The sequence below is a fragment of the Neoarius graeffei genome, chromosome 25, assembly GCF_027579695.1.
Source record: "Neoarius graeffei isolate fNeoGra1 chromosome 25, fNeoGra1.pri, whole genome shotgun sequence".
NCBI classification, from domain to species: Eukaryota; Metazoa; Chordata; class Actinopteri; order Siluriformes; family Ariidae; genus Neoarius; species Neoarius graeffei.
In genome coordinates this window covers 23,127,416-23,138,309 of record NC_083593.1, presented here as the reverse complement: position 1 = coordinate 23,138,309, position 10,894 = coordinate 23,127,416, and the positions used below count along the sequence as shown (strand labels likewise).

Here is a 10,894-nt window from a genome sequence, read left to right as displayed (position 1 = left end):
AAAACTAATTAAATATGTAGCTTTTTATATAAAGGTTTACGTCTATACTAACAACCTAACGTTTTTCTCTGTAATTATAAGGTAAAGATTAGTTTTATCTGTATATTTTTACATTCAAATTCTGTAATTAAATATGTAGCTCATTATATAAAGGTTTACATGTACAGTGGGGCAAAAAAGTATTTAGTCAGTCACCAATTGTGCAAGTTCTCCCACTTAAAAAAGGAGAGAGGCCTGTAATTTTCATCATAGGTATACTGTACCTCAACTATGAGAGACAAAATGAGAAAAAAAATCCAGAAAATCACATTGATTTTTAAACAATTTATTTGCAAATTATGGTGGAAAATAAGTATTTGGTAAATAACAAAAGTTCATCTCAATACTTTGTTTTATACCCTTTGTTGGCAATGACAGAGGTCAAACGTTTTCTGTAAGTCTTCACAAGGTTTTCACACACTGTTACTGGTATTTGGGCCCATTCCTCCATGCAGATCTCCTCTAGAGCAGCGATGTTTTGGGGCTGTCACTGGGCAACACGGATTTTCAACTCCCTCCAAAGATTTTCTATGGGGTTGAAATCTGGAGACTGGCTAGGCCACTCCGGGACCTTGAAATGCTTCTTACGAAGCCACTCTTTCGTTGCCCGGGCAGTGTGTTTGGGATCATTGTCATGTTGAAAGACCCAGCCACGTTTCATCTTCAATGCCCTTGCTGATGGAAGGAGGTTTTCACTCAAAATCTCACGATACATGGTCCCATTCATTCTTTCCTTTACACGGATCAGTCGTCCTGGTCCCTTTGCAGAAAAACAGCCCCAAAGCATGATGTTTCCACCCCATGCTTCACAGTAGGTATGGTGCTCTTTGGATGCAACTCAGCATTCTTTCTCCTCCAAACACAACAAGTTGAGTTTTTACCAAAAAGTTCTATTTTGGTTTCATCTGACCATATGACATTCTCCCAATCCTCTTCTGGATCATCCAAATGCTCTCTAGCAAACTTCAGACAGGCCTGGGCATGTACTGGCTTAAGCAGGGGGACACATCTGGCACTGCAGGATTTGAGTCCCTGGTGGCGTAGTGCGTTACTGATGGTAGCCTTTGTTACTTTGGTCCCAGCTCTCTGCAGGTCATTCACTAGGTCCCCCCCCATGTGGTTCTGGGATTTTTGCTCACCGTTCTTGTGATCATTTTGACCCCACGGGGTGAGATCTTGCATGGAGCCCCAGATCGAGGGAGATTATCAGTGGTCTTGTATGTTTTCCATTTTCTAATAATTGCTCCCACAGTTGATTTCTTCACACCAAGCTGCTTACCTATTGCAGATTCAGTCTTCCCAGCCTGGTGCAGGTCTACAATTTTGTTTCTGGTGTCCTTTGACAGCTCTTTGGTCTTGGCCATAGTGGAGTTTGACTGTTTGAGGTTGTGGACTGGTGTCTTTTATACTGATAACGAGTTCAAACAGGTGCCATTAATACAGGTAATGAGTGGAGGACAGAGGAGCCTCTTAAAGAAGTAGTTACAGGTCTGTGAGAGCTAGAAATCTTGCTTGTTTGTAGGTGACCAAATACTTATTTTACAGAGTAATTTACCAATTAATTCATTAAAAATCCTACAATGTGATTTCCTGGATTCTTTTCCCCCATTCTGTATCTCATAGTTGAAGTGTACCTATGCTGAAAATTACAGGCCTCTCATCTTTTTAAGTGGGAGAACTTGCACAATTGGTGGCTGACTAAATACTTTTTTGCCCCACTGTATGTCCATACTGATGTTTTTCTCTGTAATGTTAAGGTAATCTTATTCACAATCTTGTTCACTAGTACTTGTATGGTATGTATAAGAGTGCTGGTGTAGACTTATACTTTAATATTCAAACTGTAATTCTGGATATACTGTAATGCCAGTGAATCTGACAAAAATCAAATGAGTAAAGGCAAAGTCAGGAAAAAGGATTGCAATAGTCCAGGCAGGAAGTAGCAACAACGATTAGCTTCTTGCTGTTGAATGTTTTATTCAAACATTTATCAACAACGCATTTACACTTAAATGTTAAGGGCATCATGAACCCCCAGAGTGCCCTTTTGAATGAAGGGCCTCCAAATTGAAGCATCAATTTGTGTGCCAAATAGGCCTAACACATGAACAACAAATCTGATGCACCTTATATCTAACAATAATGTGCCAGCCACAGAGTGAGACACTGATAACAGAAATCTTCAATCTACTGCAAGTAAAAAAAAAAAACACCCCAAGAAACAATTATATAGAAAAGTGCTGTGCTTACAAAAAGTTTGTCTCAAATGCATTAACACTTTTCAATAACATTCATCAACTTATTTCAATGCACTGTTCTACTTGGAAACCTTTGGTCCTGGCATTCACATGGACACATGTTTGTTCGGTGAGGTAGTGATCTCACCCTTTTACTCTGTCCATTCAAAATTGGCAATTTTGGAAATGAGCCTCAGCACCCTTGGGTTGACAGCATACTGACATCCCTTTGCTTTTCGCTTGACTTTGGTCCCTTGATCTGGGTTGATTCTGAACATGCATCTGTTGGAAAAACACTTAACACAAAACCATTCAGAGAAAACTAATGTTAGCATTAAAGCCAGTGAAACAGCATCTTTAGATACAAAGTTAATACATTTTCACAAAGCTACACTATGCAATTTCCAATCATTAGAGGGGGTTGAGAGTAGAAATGCACTGAGACTCCTAACTTGAGCAGTATGTATACGTACTGCATGTCACAGAGCCTGTGAATATTCTCATTCATCCAGGTCATAGTTATCATGAGGAAATTTAATTGAGGGCGGCACAGTGGTGTAGTGGTTAGCGCGGTTGCCTTGCAGCAAGAAGGTCCTGGGTTCGAGCCCCGGGGCCGGCGAGGGCCTTTCTGTGTGGAGTTTGCATGTTGTCCGTGTGGGTTTCCTCCAGGTGCTCCGGTTTCCCCCAAAGACATGCAGGTTAGGTTAACTGGTGACTCTAAATTGAGTGTGAATGGTTGTCTGTGTCTATGTGTCAGCCCTGTGATGACCTGGCGACTTGTCCAGGGTGTAGCCTGCCTTTTGCCCGTAGTCAGCTGGGATAGGCTCCAGCTTGCCTGTGACCCTGTAGAAGGATAAAGCAGCTAGAGATAATGAGATGAGATGAAATTTAATTGAACGCAACTGGACTTGGTTATATGTGTCTTTGAAGACGTTTCACCTAGGACTAGTCCTATTCTAGTCCAGCCTAGTCAGATGAGCATGAACTGACGAAGAGGTGAAACATCTTCAAAGACATAACCAAGTCCAGTTGCGTTCAATTAAATTTCCTTGAGATACGCATGTCAGAGTCATGAGCTGGGGAGGAGTTGCCAGGTTTGAATGCTGTGTGTTTACAAACAGCAACTGGCAAATTCTACATTATCTACCTGTAAAGCAGCGTGTGCATGCATACTGAAAGTGCACCTCTGCAAGAACTCCAGAGTAGCGGCAAGTTCCACTGGGTAGTCAATGTTGTGCAGGTAATATGAGCAGAACATCATCTGGAATGCTTTGATGAAGCAGGGAAGCTGTTCATTGACTATGACCTGGTCCACAGCAACCATGAACATCTTGGCAGTGAGTGGGCTATTACCTGAAAACAGTGCGAGAGTTATTACCATAGCCAGTAAGTAGTCTGCTACATGTATATGGATCCCTAATGGTTAAGTAAGCCAGGAGCTGTGTTCCACACACTGCAAAACAAAAACTGTGCCAAGTGTAAAAAAAAAAAAAGTCAAATGATTTCTCCAGCTCTAAACATGTTTTCTTAAGATATTGTTTTGGGCTTTTTTCACCTTCATTGGATAGGACAGTGTAGAGACAGGACAGGAAATGAGGAGGGATCAGGAAATGACCTCAGGTCGGAATCGAACCCAGGTCCCCGGATTTATGGTATGGCGCCTTAGCCACCTGAGCCACGACGCCCCCAGCTCTAAACATGTTTTGCAGTGTATGGTACACTCCTTCACATGTGTAAACAAAGATATTAAAATAAAGTCATAACATTATTTTTTGGCACACCTATCACAGACCACAATGCAGGGTATCCATGGTAGCTTGGTGGTGTCCACATCAGTTGCAATGGCAGGGTCATCGACATTTACTAACATCTTGTCTTCCTGTTCTTTAAAATGGACAAGAAGCATCAGTACAGCTGCACAAGTTTCATCACCTCCTGCCAGGGCTTGTTTCAGAATAGTGCCTGCTCTGTTGGATGGCTCAGTTTGAATAAACTGAAAATACCGCAGGATTCTTCTGAACTTGGTGGCTATGGACTCTTCAAAGCTGTCACCAGTCTGGACACCTGTTAGTTCTCTGAAATGAAGCCTCATTCCAATTTCCTGGCAGAGGAAAGGCCATTCCTTAAGGATCTCTTCTGTCTCCTTCAGTCCTGACAGTACGTCTCTCCTCTGTGAGGGAAACGTCTCAACCATCAGTCTTTCTATTTTCTTTGCATCTTTGTCTTTGAACATCTTCATTAGTTGTTCTTGTTTTTGCTTATCTTTTGTTTCACCAGCAGGAAGCTCTGGGTCAGGATTAATGCAGCCATATGCATCTTTGCATGTTTTTTTTTTTTGCATTGTCAGGAGTGTCACTTTCAGAAAGCCTTTTCTGGGCAGGAGCTTGGAGTCATCTATAGTTATCAATCCAAGATATGAACTGTTTCACAAGTGAGTCATGCCCAGTGCCGACAACCTGGCCCTCAATCTCATCTTGGAAGGATTTTGGGTAGTGAATTACCATTTTCCTTGCAATTTCAGTGATGTGCCTCTTTCCAGGTTTCTTGCATACAGTCAGTATTTCAGCAGTGGCAATCCTAATAATCTCCCTTCTCTCTGCTGCAGTCAGTCTCTTCTCAGTATCCAACACCCTTCTTGTATTTGAGGGAATCTTATTCCAGGGTATTTCAAAGCTGTAATGCCAGCTACTATTTTCTTCAGCTAAAAGTGAGGAGCCACTCTCTGAAGTAGTAGGTGAGGCTTGACTTCTCATGGCTGTGACTGAGACTGGGCTCCTTGTGGCAGTGGACTTCGGCGTGGTGTCGATATCATCAGTGTCACACACAAATGATTCTTCACCAGTGCTTGCCTCTTCAATTTCACTGGTAAGTAATGAGGAGGAATCATCCTCTCTCATAACTGAGGGTGAACCTGAATTAACAAAAGGACACATTCATATCACTCATATATAGTTTTGACCAGTGAGTCGATCCTTACCTTGTAGTATCTAATCTAGTAGTAAGTACACTGTAAACCATCACTATTGGTAGACTAGTATCACAAGACGAGGAAGTTGACAATGACTCAACAAAGACTACACAGAAAACAGGACCCAAATACAAACACAAATGAAGGGGATGAGGAACAGGTGGAGAGAGGGAGGAGAAGGTCAGGTGATGGGAGCCAGGAGAACACCGATAGGTGGAGAAACACTAGGAGGTAGAGAAGGACAAACCTGACAACAGGACACAGGTGAAGCAGATGCAGGCAATCACACAGGTGGGGAAAAAAGGACAAAGACAGGAAGTAAATACTGTATGAAACAGAACACAAGGGGGCAACTACTACAAAATAAAACATGAAACAGAACACACAAAAACCACAACCATAACACTAGTATGCACACACCCTTGTAAATTCATCTTCACAAGATGTAAAGTTTGGATGGATGTTTTCATTTAATGATTAATTCTTTTCTCTGCATTGCTGGAGATAAAACCTATGTTAACATTAATAATAGTGGAGGGTCCGTGTATCATCCAATCATTCAAGTATTCCATTCAATCTGGAAAACGAAAAACAAAAAAAAGACTCAATATTTCATTTTCCTGTTTTTCTGTATGACCAAAAAATGAGGGATTGGTGTTTGTTTTCCTTTTTTCAACTCAAAACAGAACAAATAATAAACAGGGAAACCAAAACGAAATAATAACTCTAATTTACGATTATTGATTTTCTCTATTCCCCACGCTACATTAGCCTTCCCATGATCGTCAGCGACAGATACCACGGTAACAGATCGAGCCGCCAAAAGTGGAAACCAGCGCGCATGCGCACTGCGAAATTACAATGCATTCTGGTTAGGAATTTCTAACCAGAATGCATTGTAATTGCGAAGTGCGTATGCGCGCTGTGCAGATTGCCGCAGCCTGTGGCATCTCAAACGGGGCCCTTATCAGAGCGATACAGTCAATGGGTCGAACCTTTCTTATTCAACGTTCTCTCACCTTACGTTATAATGGTCTCACTCGAGCCATACTTCTCCATTATTCACGATACATTTATGAATGGAGAAACATATCGGCAGATTTCAGAGAAGCTGCGAGAAATGGGTGTCCAGCGGGGAATATCAGAGATCAGTGTCCGGAGACTACTTGCAACACATAACATGCGAAGAAAAGGACAAATGTCTGACTCAGACCTTGAAATTGCCGTCTTTCGTGCAATAACTCAGGTGGGCCTGCACAATTACAAAATATTTGCAAATGTACCATTTGCTGTAGTCCTTGGCCAAAAAATATAGCATACTGGTACCATCTGGGTGGACAAATTGTAGTTGTGATTTCTACATATGTGATATGATAGACCTCTGAGATTGGTAGCTTTTCTGTGGTTATCACCTCATGAATTACCCCACCCCATAAAATAAATAGCATTTTAGACACCGGGGGGATATCCAGGTTGAAATCATGGTTAATACACTTGTCAGTGTTGTATGATATAGCCAAGAGGTTGGTATCGTTTTAAAGACTATACCCATTTAAGCACATTGTTGAAGTCATCCTTCTTAGTTCAATGGTGAACAATGAACAGTGACCCCTGTGGTTGGTACAGGTGTCTGCTCTGGCCCATGGGCTACTGTAGCTTCTAAACGTGTGTGTGTGTGTGTGCGTGCGTGCTTAACAGACGGGAGCTACTTACGGTCGCAAAATGATGACAGGCTACCTGTCCTCGGTTGGGGTACATGCAGGGGAATGCCGAGCTGGAAAAGTTCTGAGAGCAGCCCATGTCCCTTACCATGAAAAACGGCATCAAGTAAGATGTTATTTAGCTGTTCTAAATTTTTATGTTTTTATGTGAGTCGTTGTTGTGTATGCCATGCACATGTATGACTAACAAAACATAGACTTCATCTAAGTACAGCCTAAAGTGATTATATTTTCTTTTTTGCATAGGGTACCCATAACTTGAAGCCAATCCCATATGATGCGGAATATATGGGACACAAATTACACATGGACCAAAATGAAAAATTGGCCATGTTTGGAGCGACTTTTGTGATTGCTGTAGACGGCTATAGCAAGAAAATTGTTGCAAATGCAACTATGCCTGTAAAAAACAATCTAACCATCTTCGACCAAGTGTACAGGTCAGTGTTGTATGTTCTTTTTCAAAGAAAATATTTGAATTAAAATGAAATAATACTGTTGGAGCCATATTTAAGTTTCCTTGAATGTGCCAATTTAAATCTGCTTTGTGAAATTGCTGGTTACCTGAGAAAGAAAGAGGTTTTAAGTCAGTGTCATTGTACCAGTGGCGGCTGGTAGTCTTTCAAACAGGGGAGGCTGGTCGGTTACGATATTTCCAGATTTTAAAAGAAAAAACATATCAATTTTGCCCATACTCTTGCCTTTGATCTGGCTGATTGTTGGCAGGGTCACAAACTGTGAAATAACAGGTTCTTTTGGCCCATTAGCCTACTGTCCAATATACATGATGCTGCTGTTGGGGGGGGGGGGGGGGGGGGGGTTATATTTTAACATTTTATATTTTAAAATTGTGGCATGTTGTTTAAAAATTGACCTCGGCTGTGTTTTTGTTTAAAAATGTTTTCCAAATTGTAGCGGTGTTTAATTCATATCCAGAAAAACATATATTCCAATATAATATACTCAGCATAAACATTTTAAATAGATTCTATATTTTTGGTCCATCCATGACATATTACTAAAGTAGCCTATTTACTGTTGTTGATGTGGGTCACTTGCTGTTAGCCAATTCACTTTCTCGTACCAGGAGAGCTGAAAGGAACGAGTATTATTCCCTACCTTTTTCACCAAGTCAATTTGAGGCGTTGGTCTACCCTGCTCTTTAATTTTAATTTTTTCCTCGAAAGGAAGACTGGCAAATGGCTTCGCCAAAATTAAATCAGCAATGCTTGGCATCCGTGCGCAGCTTTCTTGCTAGCTGACTAGCCCCCTCAAGTTCAAGTTCAGTCACTCAAATAAATGAAATTTCTGGAACTAAGATAGCAAACTTGACAACACTATATTTACACTTTATTTACAATGAAAATATATACAAACTAAAAAAGCTGGTAGAAACCGTATGTAATGAATGAAATCAAAATGTAAGCTGATCTCTTACAATAACACCACAGCACTTGCAAATCCGCATGGGACTGAACTGATGTTGCCAGATACTGCTAACGTTATCCAGCCCAAAATATGTTCAAAACCCGCCAAAATGCACTTGAAACCGCCCAATCTGGCAACACTGTACCGCTGCCTGTCTATATTTGAAACGAGCTGTCAATCAAAGAAAATATCCGGCTGCTTTCACCAATCACCAGTCTCCTCGCGGAAACTGCCATGTCCCTCCCATGTGAGGCTGGGAGTCCGTAGGCGGGCATTTTCGCAGTATTTGTCCAATAACCGTCTTGCATTTTGAGATTGAAAAGTGCATAGCTCCCAAATGCCGTTGAAGTCCATTGAGGCTGGGAGTCCGTGAGACTCCGTGGGCGGGCGTTTTCACAGTATTTGTCCAATAATTGTCTTGCATTTTGAGATTGACAAGCACATAGCTCCCAATCCACTGAGGCTGGGCTGCATCGCGCTGTCACGAGGGGGAAAAACTCACGCACACATTAGGCGAATTGGGGAAGTTATAACGGAATGATTTCGCACTGTAGTTGGGTTGAGCACATATATTTCTATGATTCTGGATCTGAAATAGCAATGTTATAAGGTCGGCTATAACATAAGCCTAGCACAATTCATCCTACACGATGTTCGTCATTTTTAGAGGAGGCTGAGCCTCCCTCGTTGTCTTAGAGCAATCGCCCGTGCATTGTACATACTTTCCTGCTATGTTTATATGCTTTTCTGATATATTTATATACTTACCTTTACATGCTTACCTGATGTGTAGATACTTACCTGATGTGTACTTTACATGGAATGCACGTTGAAAATGCCTCACACACTGCCTCATGTGGCCGAAGAAATGTTTGGTGAGAAACGGCCACTACAAATATCAATAATTAAATGTTTCATATGTAGACCAGCAGTAACACATTATGGAATGTGGGATCAGCTGCGAGTGGATCATGGCAAAGAGTTTTACCTCTGTCTGTACATGCAAGAGAGGCTGTCGGAATATAGACACAACCAGCAATGAGAGCCATACCTCCAAACTCAGTCAACAAGGGTAATGTTAACCATCTGCAAATTATCAGCCTATATTACACCATGAAAACTGACAAAGTATTAAGCCAAGTATTACCCTTAAGTAGAAGCTTGAGGTAGCTATCCGCTACCTCTTTTCTTTCCTTCCTTCTTTTTTTTTACAGAATCATACAGTGGAAAGATTGTGGCCAAAAATCAATAATCGAGTGACCTACCCACTTAAGGAGGCCCTGGTACAGTTACAAGATCAGGAAGCAATAGACATGGATGACAGCCTGACAAAGTTTGTTATATCCAATCTGACAAGCCAGATGTGCGAGATTGGCCTAAACAGATTTGTGCATTCGTGGAATGCTCACAGGATCCCAGGTGTGTACATATCCCATACAAGTTATTCACTTTAACAGATTCTAAAATGGTTTTGAACATCACAACAAACACGTGTGTTCTTAAAGGCAAAGGGATACCAAATCATCTGGCAGGGACAGGAACACTGAGAAAGATCACAGCAGATCTTATGCCAGATACCACTGTAGCAGCTGACATGTACGAGAGGGACATGGGCTCTTCCCTCACCAGAATATCTTCATTTGGAAGTGACCCCTTTATGTCGGAGACAGACAAAGTGAGAGCAGAGCAGCTCTTTACACAGTATTACCCGGACCTTTCAGTTCTTTTTGATAATGCTGTCAATTACAACTACACTCCATTCAAAGACACATTGATCTACCTCATTGATGTAACAAAGAGATGTTCTTAATTTCATTTGAGACTCTGATGAAGACGTGGCAAATGTCGAGAAAGTTGTTTCACTTCTGAGTTGCTCCGGTGAACCTCCTGTTCTTAATTTCATGTTTATCTTAATTTCATGTCATCTATTAAAGTCCATATGTCTTAATACAAGTCTGGAGAAGATCTTTATGTTCTGTTTAAGTAGACCTACTGGAACTATGGCCATTATGCAGTCACAACTGTAAAAGTAAAGGGTAGAGCTAATGTTGAGCCAAATGTTAATAACAAAAAGTCAATTCTATTTTTTTTAATCACAAAAAATATTTATTTTGCTGGAAAACAAAAAATACTTGTAAAAAGAGAGAACAATGGAACAGACACACAGTCAGTGGGTCCAGCTTTCGGATCCTCCTCATGGAATGGAATGGCACATGAATGCACACACACACAACACAGTGTGGCATTCCAAAAACATTAACATCAAACATGTGAGGTGAGAACAATCATAAAACAGTATCTTGCCATATTTTCAACTCTTTCACAAAACCCTTGTGAGGTGAGAACAATATAACATATCAATTCTCATTATTCTAAGCATGTAACAACTCACTCGCTCACATTATCTTTTAATAGTAGTGTTTGGTGGCAAGAACAAAATCATTTACTCTCTAAAATTCCAGTTGCCTAATGGCATTGACAACCTCAGAAAGGCCAGTAAC

At 41.0% G+C, this 10,894-nt stretch overlaps 1 pseudogene; it reads left to right on the top strand.

The window, feature by feature from the left end:
• The first annotated feature begins 6,274 nt into the window (after nucleotides 1-6,274).
• LOC132873830 (uncharacterized) lies at nucleotides 6,275-10,203 on the top strand (annotated as a pseudogene).
• Nucleotides 10,204-10,894: the final 691 nt, after the last annotated feature.